The following is a 20,300-nucleotide window of genomic DNA, read 5'->3' on the forward strand; positions in this document are numbered from 1 at the left end:
GACACTAAAGCAAATAACAGTATGACAACTGCACAATTGATATGCAATAATGGCAAGTGCTATTATTCACAATCCTTTATTAATATCATTCACCAAAATGCATTAACACTTGGTAGATGGCATTGTGAGACTTATATAAAAGAGATAAAAAAATTAATAGATTTTTGGGTAACTTCCAGTTCCCGCACTATTTATAAATAGTGCTGTGATGAATATAGGTATGTATATAGCTTTTTGCATTAATGACAGTGTTCTTGGGCTAGATGCCAAGGAATGGAATCACTGGATCATTTAGCTGTTCTATTTTTAATTTTTGAGAAGTCTCCATGATCTTGCCCATAGATGCTGAACAGGATGACATTTTTTTTTACATGAGACACAATGTTGACCCAAACCCCATGAAGTGAGGTTTTGTGCACATTTTTGTTTTATTGTATTTATTTATTGAATCACTGTGGGAAAAGTTACAAAGCTTTCAGGTTTAAATCTCGGTCATACAATGATCAAACACCCTTCCCTTCACCAGTACTTATTTTTCACCCATCACCAAGAACCCCAATATACCCCCCTCTCACCCCTCCCAGAGCCTGTGAGGCAGATGATTTCTACTTAACTCTCTCTCTACTTTGACTACATTGATTATTTTGACAAAAGATGTACCATTATTGCTTAGAATTCCCCCTAACAATTAGAACTGCTGAAAAGGCATTGTGAAATAATTCGTTTTCTATAGCTGGTTATAAAAACCATATGGTGTTGCACGGCCGCAATAGTGGCCGCACGATTTTGGATTTCTGATATTTTACTAGGTAAATTTGGAGGGATTTCTGCCAAGAGCCAGATAATTACGAGATTGGTTTCTGTGCGTCTGGTGTTATGGCTGAGCCAGAGAGCCACTTGTGGGGGGGCAACTTGTGACCTCAGTAGGTCGTGAAGGACAAGCTGGTACCACCACTTCCCACGAGACTGCAGTTGCCCCGTCACTGCTGGCTCATACCTGGCTTTCCAATAAACTCTGAGGCAGAGGATGACATTTCTATAAACAATTAGTGGAAGGTTTTTTTTTAAAACTGCAACCCAATCAGCACTGTTTCTATTCATCCTTTTTGATTTATGCTATTCTCACTGATGTGAGATAATGCCTCATTGTCATATTGTTTGCATTTCCCTGATAATTGGTGATGATAAATACTTTTACTTATGCCTATTGACTATCAGGATGTCTCCTTCAAGAAGGTGTCTGTTCATGCTCTCTCCTTTTTTATGAGAGGGGAGAGAATTGCAAGCATTGTATATACCTTCTATTTTAGTTCTTGAATGGACTAAAAAGTTGTGATACACACACACAAAATATATTACTACTCAGTTAAAGGAAAAGATGAAATTTTGTATTTACTGCAACATAGGTAAAGTCAGAGATGATTTATCTTAAGTAAAATAAGTCAGAGAAAGGAGACAAGTACCAAATGATCTCACCCATATGTGGCATATAAAGAATCAGGAAATTAAAACAAATTTTATTACAATAAAATTCTTATAATAATAAAGTAGTACTTATACTTTAATAACTTATAACAAACTAAAATTTTTTGACCTATGTAATAAGAAAATTAAAACTCTTTCATACTATATAAGACGTTTACTCCAATTTACATATATAGCGTTTTACTTCTGGGATCTAAAGTACATTACATTTAATTTTATTTATTTTTTATTTTTTAAATTTTTATTAGTGAGACACCATGAGGTACAGTTGTAAACTTACAAATTTTTGTGCTTGGGTTTCAATTATACAAAACTAAAATATTTTAGGGCTGGAGCGATAGCACAGCGGGTAGTGCATTTGCCTTGCACGCAGCAGACCCCGGCGACCCGGGTTTGATTTCTTTGTCCCTCTCGGAGAGTGCGACAAGTCATCGAGAGTATCTTGCTCGCACAGCAAGGCCTGGCAAGCTCCCCGTGATGTATTTGATATGCCAAACACAGTAACAACAAGTCTCACAATGGGGATGTTACTGGACCCGCTCGAGCAAATTCATGAACAATGGGAGGACAGTGCTACAGTGCTAAAATCACGATCAAGATCACGATCATCCTGTTGTTCGTGGATTGCCTCGAGCAGGCACCAGTAATGTCTCCTTCTTCCTAGCCCTGAGATTTTAAAGTGCCATATTCAAGGCTCTTTCAGGGTTAGGAGAATAAGACCCATCATTGTTACTGGTATTTGGCATATTGGGTAAACCACGGGGAGTTTGCCAGACTCTGCTGTGTGGGCAGGTTACATTTGGTAGCCTGCCAGGTTGTCCAAAGTAAGAATGAGATAATAAAATGTCACGTGGCCACGAATGCGGCCGCGCCCTTCCGGGAACTGGGTTTTGCTAAAATATTTTAATAAAAAAATGAAATTAGTAGGAAGAAAATGTATATAATATACTGAACTGCATAGCATATGTGTAGCATATACTGAACTGCGGCCTTTTCCCACTGTTCAGAAGCATTGAGAACTTGAAACAGACTTGTCAGAGACCTCCTTGTCTCATATAGTATTTGATACATCACTGTATCACTCATACATGTTGTTCATCTATTTACTCGAGTAGGTGCCAGTAACGTCTCCATTCGTCCCAGCCCTGAGATTTTAGCAGCCTCTCCTTACTCATCTTTCTCAACTCTACGATATTGGAGGCTCTTTCAGGGTCAGAAGATGAGACCCGTTATTGTTACTGTTTTTGGCATATCGAATTTGCCAGAGGTAGCTTGCCAGGCTCTGCCATGACTTGATACATAATTGATTAAATTTAAGGAATGAGATACTGGAGGGGCTAGAGGTTCCAGGAGTATGGGACAGAGGAGATAAAGCTAGGCCTTAGGTGTGATCCCAAACTGTCAGCTGTGATATTAGGAATTCCCTTACAAGATTTCACTAGTCAAATACATTTGGAATGCCCTAGATTAAACAAGGTTAAATGACTTTATTTATTGTAGAACTATTAATATTCTTTGCTTTTTAAACTTTACACATGAAATGTTGTTTTAGGATTTCAAAAAATGAGTATTTTTTTTCTTCCTAAACCATCTCGTATTGTGGCATGCCTTAGAATAACCTAGGAAGAACTACCCAGGATAGCTTTGCATTCTTCAAGTCCAGAGCATCCTCCTCAGTCTTCTTCAAAGGCTGCTCCTGTCCTGTAGATCATCTGGAATCTCTTACTAGCATCAGGTCTAGCCTTGTCTTGATCCTAGCAATGGGGTGACACATGTAATTGGTGGGAATTGTGAAATTGCTGATATTTTGACTATTTCAATAGGTTTTGAACCTATTGAAATGACAGCTTCATATGGTTTGACTTGTATTCTGATAGTGACTGCAAATACTGTATTTACCCGGTTTGGGTACTGCCTCCAACCAATGCCTATAGGAGGGCAGGTAGAGTGTGGACACTAGATTTTCTTACCTTCAGTGAACAAATATTTATATAAAGCTTATTACCTACCTTGAACAATACAATTTACCCATAAAATATTACCACAAAGTTTCTTAATTAAAATATGTCTCTTTGGGGTTCTTTACGCCCTACCGAGTTCACGAGTTGCCCCCCATGAGTGGCTCTCCATAATGGCCATGGCTCTAGAGTCACAAGGACTAAATCCTTCCAGACTTACCTAGTAAAATATCAGAAATCCAAAATCTCATATGGTTCACATAACAAGCTATAGGAAACAAATTATTTCACAATGCCTTTTCAGCAGTTCTGATTGTTGGGTGGAAACTCTAAACAATAATGGTGCATCTCTTGTCTAAATAATGAATGTAATCAAAGTAGAGAGAGAGAGTTAGGTAGAAATCATCTGCCTCACAGGCATTGGGAAGGGTGGGAGGGGGGTATATTGGGGTTCTTGGTGGTGAAAAATAAGTACTGGTGAAGGGAAAGGTGTTTGATCATTGTATGACTGAGCCTTAAACCTGAAAGCTTTGTAACTTTTCCCACAGTGATTCAATAAATTATAACAAAAAAAGTTATAAAAATATGTCTCTTCGGGGCTGGAGCAATAGCACAGCGGATAGGGCGTTTGCCCTGCACACGGCCAACCTGTGTTCGATTCCCAGCATCCCATATGGTACCCTGAGCACCGCCAGGAGTAACTACTGAGTGCAGAGCCAGGAGTAACCCCAGTGCATCACTGGGTGTGATGAAAAGAAAAAAAGAAAAAAAAAAGTCTTTTCAAAAATCAAGTTTATGTGTTAGTTCTAAGGAGCCACTTGAAGGCCAAAACTGAATTTTTACATTTATTCTAATGCTACATGTGGGCTTATAGTTTTAGAGTGAACACCAAATCTGCTATAAAGTACATCCCAGAATTTTACCCTTATTTTAAAATTTTATTAGGTATCATTATATTTTCTTTTTAAAAAAAGATAGAGGGTTGAGTGGTGGGACACTTAATGAAATGAGGAGGCTTAATTTTGAAGTGTGAGATATACAAAAACATTGCTATTTAAAAATAAGAAAGGAGTTGCATGAATATCCTCCTCCTTATAAAATTAGTATTTTCTAGAATGGGATAATATAACAATAGTAAGCATAGTTAGCCAAAGTCAGAAACAGCATCCTTTGTTATCACTTATTTATTTCTTTGAATAATTTCCAATGGATAAATTATTACTTTATTTTATAATGCATCATTAAATTAATTGAAGTGCCAATGAAAAAAATGTTTCTCAAATTTCATTTTATGACCCATTAGTGGGTAGGGAAATTATAAAATGAATTATGATCGAATAAAATAGTAAATACCTGCAATATCACACTGCAGATTTTGTGAATTATATATTTTTTGTTGGGTTTTGGTTTGGTTTTTGCTGCACACCTGGAGGTGTTTAGGGTTTACTCTTGGCTCTGCACTCAGCAATCATTCCTGGTGGGGCTCAGGATGGGATGCTGAGGATTGAACCCCAGTCAGCCATATGCAAGGAAAGTGCCTCATCTGCTGTCTCTCCAGCCCCTAAAATTTTATTTCTTAAACATCACAATACTACACACATATATACATTATGCATTCTCACACATTTATCTGCATGTCATAACATAGACTCGAGAGTGTGCTGAAAAAATATTTAAAATTTAATTCTTAAGGTAGAATGCACAGAAAAAGTTTGAGTATTCTAAGATTAAGAATATTCACTACAAAAAGTAAAGAAATCAATGCTACACCCCTTCCCTTCTCTCACAGTTCTCTAAGTAAAGTTTTGTGAAACTACTTTACAGAGAAGAAAAGAAAGTGAAAAAGGAAGAAAGAGAGAGAGGGTTCTGTTACTCTGCATAATGAATATAATTTAATTTAATAAATGCAAACTATCTTATGTCTTAACAAATTTGGTTTTATTTATTTACTCATTTATTTATTTGGGGGGCCCACACTTGCTGATGCTCAGGGGTTACTCCTGGCACAGCACTCAAAATTCACTCCTGGCAGTGCTCAGGGTGATGTCGGTGGGCCCCACGGGTGACTTATGTGAAGCGGGGAGGAGAAAGACAGTCACTTTCTCCCCATCCGCCTCTGCCACTCGGGACCCAGGGTTGCTGGGTTCTTGTCTTGCCTCGCAGAAAGGAATTTCAGGAGTAGACAAGCAGTGAAGTAAATAGATTTTATTTGGAGGATTTTAGATATGGAGGGAGGGAGAGGGAGTGAGAGAGTAAAGTTAGACACGAAAGCATGAAAGTACACATCTCAAGAGGGGAGATGCGGGCGACACATGTGCTCGGGAACCACATGTGCTCGGCCACGTGGGCGCAAGCAGCACATGGGCTCGGGCAGCAAATGCGCGCCCTTCCTTTGTTCCAGGTGGCCTTTATAGGGTTTCTCCAACCTGCCCCCACGTGGGGCTTCTTTCCAGGTAAAAGTTCCTTGCTAAGGAGGTTACCAGGGAGGCCGGGAGTGGTGATGGTCTTCTTTGAAATTCCTTCCCTGGACTTTTGTTCCTAGAGGAGCTTCTTTGGGTCTGTTGCTGGAGCCAGGTGAGGGTCTTATCAAGCCTTAGTTCCTGTTTTGCTCTTTTCTGCAGGGCTGGCTTTTGTCGTTGCCTCCGGAGGGGGCCCTCCCTGTCTACCTGCCTACATCAAGGGGACTAAATCTAGGTCTGCTGCATGCAGGGCAGGCACTTTACCATTGTGCTATCACTCCAGCCTCAAGTTTTAATGAACAAAAGAGATATTCAGCAAAAGTACCCCAATGTATATACAGTTATCTATAGATAGAATTTTAAATATTTTAAATATCTTTAAAACTCTTAAAACAATTTAAAATTGACCATCTTTCCATGAACTCATTGTTAATAATATAAAAGAAAAATGCAATTATTCTAATATTTTCACAGTATTCTTTCATTTCTGTACTTCTAAATTCCTATATGTTAAAAAAAATTGAGATGAATGGAAGTAAATTGTACTATTGATAGTGATCGATGAATTTTGGCACTGGTGTGATAGGATTATAATTTAAATATATAAAAATATTTATATTGTTGTAAATCAATTTTTACCCCTACGTATTTTTTAATTTACAAGGAATTGAAGCTTTTTAGCATCTACCTTCTCATTAGTCTAGGAGGGATAGAAAACAGTTTTTCTGAAGCAGTTGGATCCAGAGACTCTCAAACAGCATTTAATGGTTGAGAAGAGACCATCTTATCGCTCTTCTAAATAACACTTGTGCACCCGAAAGTCTCTCTGATCTGAATTGATCTTGCTGAACTTTATAATACTTTTTTAGCCCATTCTTTATCATGGAAAATACAGGCTTCCCAGGAATTCTCAGGTTAAAGACATTCCAGACATTCCTTAACACAAAGTTCCTCAAAAGATTGGTTTCTTAGGATCTTGCAGGAACAGCTGCCTCTGTAACTCACAGACACTTCTCTGCCCATGCCTTTCACTGGCAGATGGACCAGAGGGAGAGAGGTGTGTGTGTGTGTGTGTGTGTGTGTGTGTGTGTGTGTGTGTGTGTGTGTGTGACAGAGGATGGGGGATGGGGGGCCAGAGTGGCCCTTCCTGCTTTGAAAGACCAGCTTTACTCAAACAGAAATCCATCAAACTTGCTTTTGATGGAGTAGATGAAGGCTAGATGAGGACACACAAATTCCTGGTAAAGTAGAATCACTCGTTAGAGTTATTTCCAACAACACAGCGAAGCTGTACATAGGCTGTATATCTTGGTAAGATGTATGTTTTCTTTGGAAAGATGTAGTTCAATGAAATTTCCTATAGCAACCTTCCAACCTTGAATACAAGTCTCAGAATTTTGTTTTGTTTGGGGAGGTTAGACCTGGCTGTGCTCAGGGATCAATTCTGGCATGGCTCTGGGGACCATATGTGATGCCAGGGATCAAACCACAGCATGCACATCTTACCCAGTATACTATCTCTCCAGCCCCTCTCAGAGCTATTTTTTTTTTTAAAAGAAACTTTGGAGTTTTTTTCTTAGGGGCACACCCAGCAGTGCTCAGGGGTTACTCCTGTTTTGTTGTTGTTGTTGTTGTTCTTGTTTTTTTACTCTGCCCTCAGGAATCAGTATTGTCATTGCTCAGGGAACCATATCGGATGCCAAGGATTGATCCTGGGTTGACCAGGTGCAAGGCAAGTGCCCAACCAGCTATACTATCACTTCAGCCCCTCAGAGCTACATTTTTAAAAGCAAATTCAAGAATTAGGAATCCTACACTGGGACTCTAAGTAATTGCCTTTCTTACAAAAACAATTACAGGTCAAGCCATTTCCCTTTTTCTCTATTGGTATTTTCATTTTGCCCATCTTTGCTTCCTCCTTCCATTCCTTATTTCCTTTACTTTTGACACACTTCAGCTGAAATTTGCAAATTCTCTTTTTAGACCAGGACAGATTGATATCAAACATTCCAGGGATGAAAGTTTTTCAAAAGGAAGACGACACACCAAGGAAGTCCTCTCACACTGACTTCTTCACATTCTTTCTGACTGATGGGATAGTCCCTGGCAACCTCAGGGATTGGATGTGCCTAGAATCTCATTACAGCCCTCTTCCCAACTCAACCCCTCCTCCTGTAAAAACAACCAAACACAGCATCTTTTTCATATAACAAAATCCTAGTTCAAGTTCTTAGAATTATCTCTCCATAAATAAGAGTTCTTACCAAGTTTTAAAGACCAAGATTACACACCTGGTTCAGAGGGATCTGTCTACTGCAGTGAGTTTCCAGGCTCTGTTCTTTCTCAGTGACTCATGAGATACTGAACAAATCGATAGTCAGCATGTGACTGACCACCAGAGAAATGTAACCCAGAGAGCTAGAGGGAAAGCCATTGGCTTCAATGATAAGAATATTTCTTTCCTCATCTTTCCCTAGGAAGCTGTGGGCTGATGCTCATTGCTGTGAGAATCAGTGTTGCTGAAATGAAAAGTTGAGCAGCAATTTCTCTTCTAGCCTATGTAGGACACTTAAACTTTTAATGTCCTTTCTTGTCATATTTTTTAGTCACTTTTCTTGTTTCACCAGAGACATTCTGATGTTGGAATCTATGGCAGAGTTTTCAATACAAGCTCTGAAAACAAGAAGCTCACCTAGAAAAATCCATAAGATGTCATCATCTAAAAATACTCTCAGAGTCTACTTGGTAACAGGAAATGAAGCAGAGATAGCAAGTTCCTACTGACTTTTGAACAAGTCACCATGGAGTGTTTGCAAGGATTTCACAGATGACTAAAATTAGTTTATTCTTCATGACATTATCCACTGCTAACTCAAGATGGTGATACAAGCAGTGTTAAGCTGTGAGCTCAACAGGAAGCTCATTCCCTAAAAGTATTCTCTGGCAGGGAAAGACCCCTAGTTCACATCAGTAGATGGAAGATGGGATATAAATAGCAACTTACTATGTCATCACTTTGGAGCTGAATTTTCCTCTTGTCTTCGGTTATCTGTTTCTTAAAGAAGTAAAAGCTTCCTGATCAGACTCCTGACTATCTTTTGGTGCTTGAGTGTATGTGTGTGTGTGTGTGTGTGTGTGTGTGTGTGTGTGTGTGTGTGTGTGAAAAAGAGAGAGAGTGAGAGTGAGAGTGAGAGAGAGTAATGCAATATAGAATAAAAAGAGAGACTAAATAATCTGGTAAAGATAATAACTCACAAACATCCAGAAGTGATGTTTAAGTCCTATAATTTTCAAAGGTTTTCAAACAAGTCTTTGCTATTTCTCCTCTTAAAGCAAAATACATATCCTATTAGCTGATCTAAGAGAAGACAATGTAACTGATTAGAAACAAGTTCAGATGGGTGTAGGCAAAGAATAAGCTGACCCATGTGTTATTTGGGGTGGTTTCTTTATTTGAAAAAGTTTTTCTGTGTATTTTAGGATCATTCATCACAGAAAGTTTCATCTACATTCTGCCTAAAATTGTTTTGGTTGATGTCTATCAAGTAGTCAGTTCATTAAAGAAAAAATATTCATACAAATCACTAATTCAACATAATCACTGTTTCAGCCCATAACCTGTTATAAACTGTTTTCATGGCTGATTTTATACAGGTTTTCTATAAAATTTATTTCAGCACACAAATGGGCATTCTTTATTGTGTAGCAGAGTCATTTCAAGCCTAAATCATTCTATTTCTCTGTAGCTGTCCATTCTCTGCTACTGATAACATTCCCCCATCTGTTTAATCTGTTTTCTGGTGTATTGAGTACTGGGATGATTTCTTCAGTGACAAAGCCCTCAAACTATGCATCACTGCTTTTCTATTTTTGAAGCCCTGGAATTTTCCTTGTTGGGACATTGAGTGCTGCTTTTCTAATTAGGCTTTCCTTACTCATCTTTGGCTTTGCTTTATCAATAAATTACACAACCAATAATTGGGAACAGCATCCCAGAGTGTGCTGCAAACATGATTTCCAGTGACTTGTGTGAAAGAAGGAGCATTCAAGGGAAAATGTGATCAGAACTGTGAGGCACCAAGATAGCTATCAGAATTGATGATACAACAGGACTGTGTTAAAATTTAAGCAATAGCCAGATTCTTGATTGTAGTTCTATCTTGCAGCAGAAATAGTAGGTGGTAGCAGCAATAGTTCTATTTGGCAGTAAGTTGGTTGTCATTTTATTTTGCAGTCAGAATGAAGTTGATAGTGGATACCATACCATTTTACTAGAAATTTCCATTTAAATAGACTTTGATCAGGAAGCATCTTTAGAAAGTTATTGTGCCTGTTCTGTTATAAAACTGGATTGCAAATAAAATGCTTCAGAAGTATTTTCCAAGATCCTGCTTAAATCCCTTGATCATCACAGCAGTGAACCTTGTTTCTGCCCTCTGAATTACCACAACACTCTGAGATAATAAATGGAAGACACTTAGCACAGCAACTGGTATAAAGAAAGCATTCAATCTTATTATCTTTGCTTCTTGGTGGCACTCAAAAGAGCTTCTGCTGTAGGGTCAAATGCATCATTTCATCCTTAGCAGTGATTTTTGAGTACCTGGTAAGCATCTATTACATGAATGATCAATTGTCAGTCTTTCAAGATATCTTTGTACCTCTGTATATTCAGCAGACACTAAACAAGTATGGGGACTCAGAATATTTAATGAATAGACATCAACAAAAAATCATTGTGATTTTGTTTGAAAGGCAAGCCAAAATTTATCCATTGTGTTTTGGAGGTTAACTTTTCTTCTCTCTATTTTCAAAGACATTAAACAACCTTGACTATTGAATTCGGGTTGTATTGGTTACTTAAATAATGTCCAACTCCATCTCACTCCCTACAGGTGAAGTAAAATCATGTTGATTAATATTTATTGGCCAATTGCTTTCTGCTTTTCTCTCCTCTGAGTGCTTCACATGCACTCGTTTATTTAATTCTTGTTACAATCTGTTTTAAAGACAAGTCATTGAGGCACAATGAGTTTAAATCTCTCATTCCAGTTGAGGTTCTTGCCAGATACTGAACTACAGCCAGAGCTTGGCTGAAGTTGTGGATGAATTATGGTTTGATGGCCCATATTTTCCTGCTCTGTGTAAAATGCTAAACTGAGAGCAAATTTCTCATTGAGATATTGTTGCTGCATGGAGGCTTAATCTTTCTCTTAAATATATTTTGTCTTGGTTTGGGAGCTCAGAAAATGTTGATTTTGATTCTATCTCACTTATTTTTTCTTTGCTTTTTTTTGGTTGTCCTTCCTTCCTTCCTTCCTTCCTTCCTTCCTTCCTTCCTTCCTTCCTTCCTTCCTCTCTCCTTCCTTCCGTCCTTCTGTCCTTCCTTCCTTCCTTCCTTCCTTCCTTCCTTCCTTCCTTCCTTCTTTCCTTTCTTTTTGTTATGAAACAAACTAATTTTTTTTCTTTCTTAGAGAGATTTGAGGGAGATAAAGAGAGAAATTATATATTCAAGAGAGAACACAGGCTTCTCCAGAGAGGAAAAAAGCAAAGAGACATAGAGACAAGCAAGCAAAACACGTGTTCAATGGAGAAAATTGAAATTTGAAAAACGAGCCCTACTCACTTATTTCTTTCCACTTTTCCTATTTTGTCTTGTCTTGTCTTTTTCTTTGGTATTTGAGCCACACACAGCTGTGTTCGGGACTTACTCTGGCTCTGAGCTCAAACATCATTCCTGGTAGGCTCAGGGATCATTATGGGGTGGCAGTGATTGAATCTGGGTTGGATTCTTGCAAGGCAAATGCTTTACCCTCTGTATTATTGGTCTGGTCCCAACCAATTCACTTTCTTATCTGTGAATATCTGTTCTGCACTAGTAACTATGACTCTGCCTCTTCTACCCCCATTTTAAGCACTGCTTTCTCCCTACTCTTCCTTTGGCTCTTAATTTTCTATTTTGTTACCTTCCTTCAACTCTATGGGCCGTACAGGATCTTCAAAATTACAATTTAAGTGGAACTTCTTTTTTTTTTTTGCTTTTTTTGGGTCACACCCGGCAATGCACAGGGGTTACTCCTGGCTCAGGAATTACCCCTAGCTATTCAAGGGACCATATGGGATGCTGGGAATCAAACCCGGGTTGGCCACTGCAAGGCAAATGCCCTACCCACTTGTGCTATTCTCCAAACTCTAAGTGGAACTTCTTGATAAACTTCCGCCCAGATCAGGTTTCTGAGGCTGAAAACTCCATATGTACCTCCATCGTAGCTTATGGTTCTACCCTGTAGTTGGTTTACTTGTCTCTGAAACTAGACGATAAGCTCTTTCTTCAAAGGTGGGCACCCCATCGTGTAAGATGTAAGAGCCCAACACAATTCTGGGAACATAGAAGTTATCTGATTTGTTTGTTGAGTGAATAAATGGATTAGTAAATGAAGTGTTCCTTTTGACATCCATTGTATTCTGGAACTATCACCTTAACTGCTGGAAATATGCACCATCCCATTTAGCCACTAAAGATTTTTACCAGGCAGACATAGGTAAGAATGAGTACATTATATGGATAAATTATTTATTTGTTTCTCTATGTCCCACCAAGGCATTAAGAATTAATAGTCTTTGATAAGAAGGAAAAAAACCTAAAAAAATTGTTACTGGAAAGAGATACTTTGAACTAAATTTTGTTTTTCTTCTCAGTGTTGTATAAATTATGTTTTTCTCCTCAGTGTTGTATAAATTATGTGAGACAAATGAGATATTCAGTAGTAACTACTTGTTCTCGATTTGGGGGGCTAGGAGGTGAGAGAGAAAGTCATACCTGGCAGTATTCAGGGATTACTCCTGATCTTTGGTCAGGGATCACGCCTGGCAGAGCTTCTTGGACCATTTGGGAAGCTGGGAATTGAACTGGGTTAGCCAGATGTAAGGTCAGTTCCTTACCTGCTAAGTAATTTCTCCAGTCATCATTCTCAAATATTCAGTTAACCTTTTTTATTGTGGATGGGGACACACGCAGTTTTGCTCATGGCTTACTCCTTCTCTGTGCTCAGGGGTCACCTCTGTTGTCCCATATGCGGTACTGGGGGTTGAACCTAGGTCACGTGTGAGGCAGGTACCCAACCCTCTGTACCGTCACTATGACCCTAACCATGCTTTTAAAGCCCACATAGACTAATTTACCATTGAATTAAATTCTATCATTTAGGCAGGACTGAAATTTAGAGTTTCTTGTTTCTGTAACTTAAAAGTTTTTTAATTCCCAATGTTTGTACTTTTCCATTTAGAATTAATCCACTGCGAATTGGGGTGAGGAAAAATAGGAATATTATGGAAATTTTTATTAAACTTATTACTTTTATTAATTTTGGTGACTTTTATGGATAATAATTTTAATTACTCATCCATACTAATTTAGTTTGAAGGAACATAAAAGAATTAGTTACAGGAGCATAAAGAATTGCTAGACTACTCTTTCTAATGTTTATAGTACATTTTCTGCCAATACCCAGTATTTAAATTAATAAAGAAAAATAATTTTCTTCATGTTTTACTTTCAAAATGCAGAGAAGTATGGAACAATGTTATACGCGACACACTTAGGAAAAAAAAGGTTTTCTCATGTTGCCACATGGAACAGTAACAAGAGTGCTTATCTAGTTTAATAAGGATTCTTGTTTCCCTGTATTAGTGGCAATACTACTTTATTTAATAGATTTTAGTTAATTTACAATATGCTTAGTATGGTCCAGAAGCTACCATTTACTAGTGATGTAAAGAGAATTAAGACAATATCTCTGTGTGCAAAGGATATAAGATGGAGTGAAAGACAGTTACATAAAGAATTACTATTAGGCAAGGCAAGTTTACATGGATGTTTATAAAAAAGCAAGGCAAGGCTATGACAGAACATAAACCATCTGAGAAGTCAGTAATACCTATACACAGAAAAGAGATCGGCAGAGCCTCTAAGCTGAAGACACACAGGGTAGGGGTTTGCTAATCGACAGAACCACTGACTATGCAGTGGCACAAAGCATTCTAGATGCAGGACTAAGAAAAAAAAGCAAAAAAGCTTCATTGGAATCTAATGGGAATGTTTTTCCATTACCCATGGCCTATGGGTTATGGAAAAAACCTCACAATTCAGAGACATGACAGCAGTGTGAGGCAATCTCCAGATTAGCGAAGAAGAGAGAGTGGGGAGAGTGAGAGAAAGGGAGAGAGGGAAGGAGAGAGAGAGAGAAAGAGAGAGAGAGAGAGACTATCTATTCTTGCACTCTATAAAGGAAGTACCATGGGGAGCCATCACAGTGCTTGAGTAAAAGAAAATGAGACCATATCTAGAAAAACAGGTAATATTGGGGATCAAGATTCAAGGTGTAATTGGTGACATGGAGACAAAGGAAACAGGACCATCAGATGGGTATAAGGCATCTTCTATGTCATAATACAAAGTCTGGGCTGATTCAAGTTTCTAGTTAGTGATCATAGTCACTACCTATAATCTCCCCAACCGAATTTAGGTTTTTCACTCAAATTAGTATGAAGACAGAATTTAGCTTAACATTAGAATACCTTGATGAAATTAAACAAAGCATTAGAAAAAGATTTTTCTTGTTAATCAACTAAATAATTGATTTCAAACATTAGAGAGGTATTCTAACACTTCAACTAGAGAATAATCTGAAGCTCCTTATTCTCCACCGTATCCCTCCCCCTTTTTTAAAAGCACTTCAAAGATAGCAGGTTTATGTTATTAAACTTTTCATACTGTTAGTCCATTAAATCCAGAGAATATATCAGAAAGATGGTTATTGTCATATTTGATGTGATGTCAAGTCTATTTCCTGATAGTTTAAATCTTTTCTTTAATTGTATACTAACACTGACATTTTTTCATGCTTACATATTTTATATATAATGATAACCTCTTTTTTTCATTTATCCATCAGTACACACTTAGGTTATTTCCATATCTTTGCAATTATAAACAATGCTACAGTGAACACAGTGGCCCAAATATATTTTTGAATTTCTGATTTAATTTTCTTCAGAAAAATTTTACTAAGAAGAAAAATATGTGAATCATATGGTACTTTTATTTTTAATTTTTAAGGAATTCTTACACTGTTTTTCATAGTGGTCCATAATTCACATTCTCTGGCATCTTATAATTTTTTATTTCCCAGCATTTTAAAATACTTTTCCCCCTTCTTTCCTGTCATTTTATAAATAATAATTTCTTTATCTCCTTTCTGTTTCCACATTTGCTCAGATAATAAATATCCTAACTTACCAATATAGTTACCATTGAAATTTTTTTAATGTTTTTTTAAAAACTCCTTTTTTCTCAATTTCTTGGTATTTATACATTTTTCTTATGTGAATTCAAATATCTTTTTTCTCTTTTACAAAATAACAGTTATACTATATATCTTGGATAACTTGATTTTCTCAATTATATATTTTGAACATTTTTTTATGTTGCTAATATGGCTCTGTGCCATTTTTAAAGTAATTGCTTACAAATAATAATTATGGTTAACATTTACTGAGTATGTCAAAAGCTGTTTCATCTAAGGCTTTTAAGAATCAGTGTTAAAAGAAACCCATTTTAGAGATGAGGATCCTGAAGATTTGGCTTTGGTAGGTAAAAATAACGCCCAAAGATGTTTACATCCAAATTCCTGTAATTTGGGGGGGGGGGGGTTAGGGTTGTTTGGGTTTTTTTTAAATTTATTTATTGAATCACCGTGAGAAAAGTTACAAAGCTTTCTAGTTTAAGTCTCAGTCATACAATGATCAAACACCCTTTCCTTCACCAGTAATTATTTTTCACCACCAAGAACCCCAATATACCCCCTCTCACACCTCCCGATGCCTGTAAAGCAGATGATTTCTACTTAACTTTCTCTCTACTTTGATTACATTCATTATTTTGATAAAAGATGCACGATTATTCTTTGGAAATTACCCCCAACAATCAGAACTGCTGAAAAGGCATTGTGAAACAATTTGTTTTCTATTGCTGGTTATAAAAACCATGATGTCACGTGGTCGCAATTGCGGCCGCGCGATTTTCAATTTCTAATATTTTACTAATTAAGTCTGAAGGGATTTCTGCCAAGAGCCGGATAATTACAAGACTGGTTTCTGTGCATCTGGTGCCATGGTCATGCCGGAAAGCCGCTCATGGAGGGCAACTCGTGGCCTCGGTTCGGGCGTGAACAATGAGCCTGTACCGCCCCCCTTCCCATAAGGCTGCAGTTGCCCCGTCACCACCAGCTCATACCTGGCTTTCCAATAAGCTCTGAGGCAGCAGCCACCATGCTGCTGGGGGGTGGGGGGTGGGGGGGAGAGGGTGTGGGGGGAAGACGGAAGAGACAGATGCCCTTTCCCTCCCGCAAATCCCTGTAATTTGAGAATGTATAACCTTATATAGGAAACTTAAAGAACTTTACACATATTATAAGGTTAAACTTAAACGGTTTGGAGATAGCAAGTAAACCGCTTGCCTTTCATGTGACCCACCTGGGTTTGATTCTCAGCATCTCCTGAGCACCACCAACAGTGATCACTGAGCACAGCGCCAGGAGCAATCCCTGAGCACAGCTCGGCATGGCCCTAAAACAAAAACAAAAGATTTTGAGATGGGCAAATTATTCTCTACTCTCTGGGTAAGCCAGTTCTAGTCACATGATAGTTTAAAAGTTCTGGCTGGGTTAAGAAAGATGTGATATAACATCTTTCAGAGTGAGGCAGCTTGAGGATTCAATGCTCTGTTGATGCTTTAAGATATAGAGGTCTTTGAGTAGAGACTAGTGAAAGGACTCTTAGAAGCTCTGAGTAGCCCTTAGCTAACATTCAACAAGGACACAAGTGATACAGTCCTCTATGGAACTGGGGTCTGCCAACTTCTGAATTAACTAGAAAAGTTATCTCTTTTTGTTCTGTCAATGCATATATTTAGTTCCTTGAGACCTATACTAGACTTCTGACCTACATAACGATAAGATTACACATTCTGTAGAAAAGATTCCTAAAGGTTAAATTACTGGATCAGAAAATAATCACATTAAACCTTTTTTAAGTACTGCCAAATTATTTTGAAAAATGTTTCTAATACAGTTCTTAAGACAAGAACTTAAATCACAAGGGAAAAAAATAAATCAAAAGCATGGGCGGATCTGGTTCACTGGTGACCATTTCAACAAAGCAAAGAACAAAAATGACCTCATAAGTTAAAGTGCCATTCTCCTTCATTTTAACTTGAACTCGCAGGTGTCTGACCAAAAAGACTCTCTTTGATTCTGTCTCCCTTATGCATGTCTTTCCTGGATTATTTTATTTCTTTGTCCTTTTATATCTTGATTTTTTTTACTGTTGAAGCAATGGAGTTTGGTAAAAATTAATAGTCTTTCCAGTAAATAAACCTTGTGCTGCATATCCATTCTAAAACATTCTATTACTTCAACTGAGGCTAGAACTTCCCATGTGCACAATCAGATCCCGTAATACACTAATAGCATTTCATTAATTTTGAAGAATGGACTTCCCGTTGGGGTCTTAGAACCCAATTCTTGAGCAAAAAAGAAAAATCACTGACTAAAGAAAATTAACACAGCAACCAGCTTAAGTGTATGAGCTTGTTGACCAGCTGGTATCTTATGAGCACTACCAAAGCAGGTCCCATGAAGATTTAATGGCCTATTCCTCACTTGACTCTCCATCGGAATAAATCCATTTACATTAAGGGATATAAGTACCACGCGCTAACCACCCCTGTCAGAGAGCCTGGCAAGCTACCGAGAGTATCTCGCCCACACGCCAGAGTCTGGCAAGCTACCCGTGACGTACTTGATATGCCAAACACAGTAACAACAAGTCTCATGATGGAGACGTTACTGGGCCCGCTCGAGCAAATCAATGAACAACTGGAGGACCGTGACCGTGACCATGCCATTAAGGGATCACTAAGGGATCCCAGATTCTAAAAGTCTTTCTTGCTGGACATTACTTTTGTTTTTATTTTAACTCCATTATTTTTAATGGATAGTGGTGTCTTTCTTCTTGGCTGTACCATTTTTTTGTTGTGGTTACAGATTTGATAGCATACTGACTCTCTTTTTGTTTCAGAACTCTCTTTTTGTTTCAGAACCTACTACCTTGGAGATTTTGGTTTTCTCCTTAGGCTATGATTTTTCCATCTTTTAGTTATGAAATATTTTGACTCAGTTGTTTTTGGTTATTGGTCCTTGTGTTCAATTGTTAGATCCTGGGGCATTGAAATAGTCATTCTCTTGGTTAACTGGAAAGCTGTCTAATTAATGATTTCTGTTTACTTGATTTTGCTTCATTTGACTTAAAAAATGAAAAATTTGAATGTTTATCAATTTTAAAGGTTTATGATAAATAAAACCAGTTGTTTGTTATTAATAACAATATACAGTGTTCAAAAAATACATTCACTTAAAGACATCAGGACCATTCTGTGAGATAGATGCTATTATTATCTCTAGTCCAATGTTGAGGAAATTCAAGTTTTCCTGCTTCACACTAAATTGTAGTCTATAGTAAAGCTGAAATTCAAACACTAGGTTTGTTTGACTCGTCTGTACTCAACCACTGTACCATCGTGTTCTTTGGCATTTCAAATCATTCATAAGCAATACTTCCAAGAACATTTTTAAACACAGGAGAAAAAAATTAAACAGGACTATTTAGTTGTGGTGAAATAGAAAGAACACTGGGATAGGAGTCAAAGGATGAGTCTTAGCCGTGTCCTTAACTAGATGAGCAAGTGCCAGGGCAAGTTTATTCACCGGCCCCTCCCTTGGCCTTTCTTTCTCCCATCTGTACAAATGCCAATCTTAGAGTCATATTTAAAATAACACACACAAACCCCTTGATTTCCTCTTCTTTACTTATTCTCCTACTAAGTTAGATGAAACCTACCACTCCCATACTATTCGTGACAGTTAAGGCTGGTATTGGATGAGTCAGTTGTCACAGAGCTACTTGTCCTGAAAAAAGAAGGAAAAAAGCAGTGATTAAATGCCACCCCCTGGCCAAAAGCAAGCTAAGAGTAATGAGTCAAGTTCAAAGCCTAGAAAATCTTACTGGAAACAGGGTGTATATATCTTTGCCTCCAGTTTTCTCCATGTATATTCATCAGTGACCATACAAATATGGATGAATATGTGGCTCATCATTTAATCATCACCTTAAACATGCTTAAGCCACTGTGGAGTAATAATGCTACTGAACCAACTTTGTCCAGTCAGAAAGGAGATGTAGTCATCATGAAAACTTGCTAACTGTCTCAAGCTGTATCTTTATTTTGGTCTTTTGCTTGTGTGTGTGTGTGTGTGTGTGTGTGTCATGGAAAGGGTAAAATATAAGTTTTAATTAAAATACAATTATACAAATTCAATCCATGAAGAATATGGTTGAGACAATTCATGACAATAGTAGATTTTCCTAAAGTAGCTAAAGCAAAATTTACAGATTAAATAACAATAAAAGGACATATTTCTGGTACAGTAATTAAAAATAACACAATAGCGTACAAGTACTACTCTAATATGCCTGTTTTGCAATAGTGAAATTTTTACACTTTATTAAGTACTATAATTATAACACTGTTAATGATAGTTTCATGCACACATCATTCCAGCACCAAAAAAATGCCCACTTTCCTCCACCAACATTGCAAAGTTCCCTACACATCCCCACTGTAAACTCTATTCTATGGACCAGCCTTCCAGTTCTGTAGCCTTTGGCCATCAGTTACTTCATCATGGTGTGTCTTTATATGCCACATATGAGAGAGACTATTGTGTCTTGTTCCTTTCCTTCTGAATGCCTCTCTCATCATGATCTTCTCTAGTTCCATCCATATTGTGAATTTCAAGGTTTCACCTTTTCTTATACTTGAGTAGTATTACACTGAGTATATATGCCACAACTTCTTTTTTTTCTCCTCGTTTTGCGTTTAGGGTCACAACCAGCAGTGCTCAGGGGTTTCTTGTGGCTCTGCATCCAGGAATTACTCCTAGCCATGCTTGGGGGGCTATATGGGATGCTGGGGATCTAACCTGGGTTGGTCACATGCAAGGCAAACATCCTACCTGCTGTACTACTGCTCCAGCCCCATGCCACAACTTCTTGATCCATTCATGCACAGTTGGACATTTGGTTTCTTTTTCATATTTTGGCTATTCTAAGCTCAGCAATGAACAGAGGTATGCACATGTCCTTTCAAAGTACTCTTTTGTGTTTCAGGGGATGGAGGGAAGTAGATTCCAAGAAGTCCTCTTTGGGTCATATGGAAGTTTTATTATTTTTCTGAGAAATCTCCATATTGCTTTCCACAGATGTTTGAACTAGTTGACAC

This window comes from Sorex fumeus, unplaced genomic scaffold, assembly GCF_029834395.1.
Source record: "Sorex fumeus unplaced genomic scaffold, SorFum_2.1 ptg000047l, whole genome shotgun sequence".
In the NCBI taxonomy this organism is placed as follows: Eukaryota; Metazoa; Chordata; class Mammalia; order Eulipotyphla; family Soricidae; genus Sorex; species Sorex fumeus.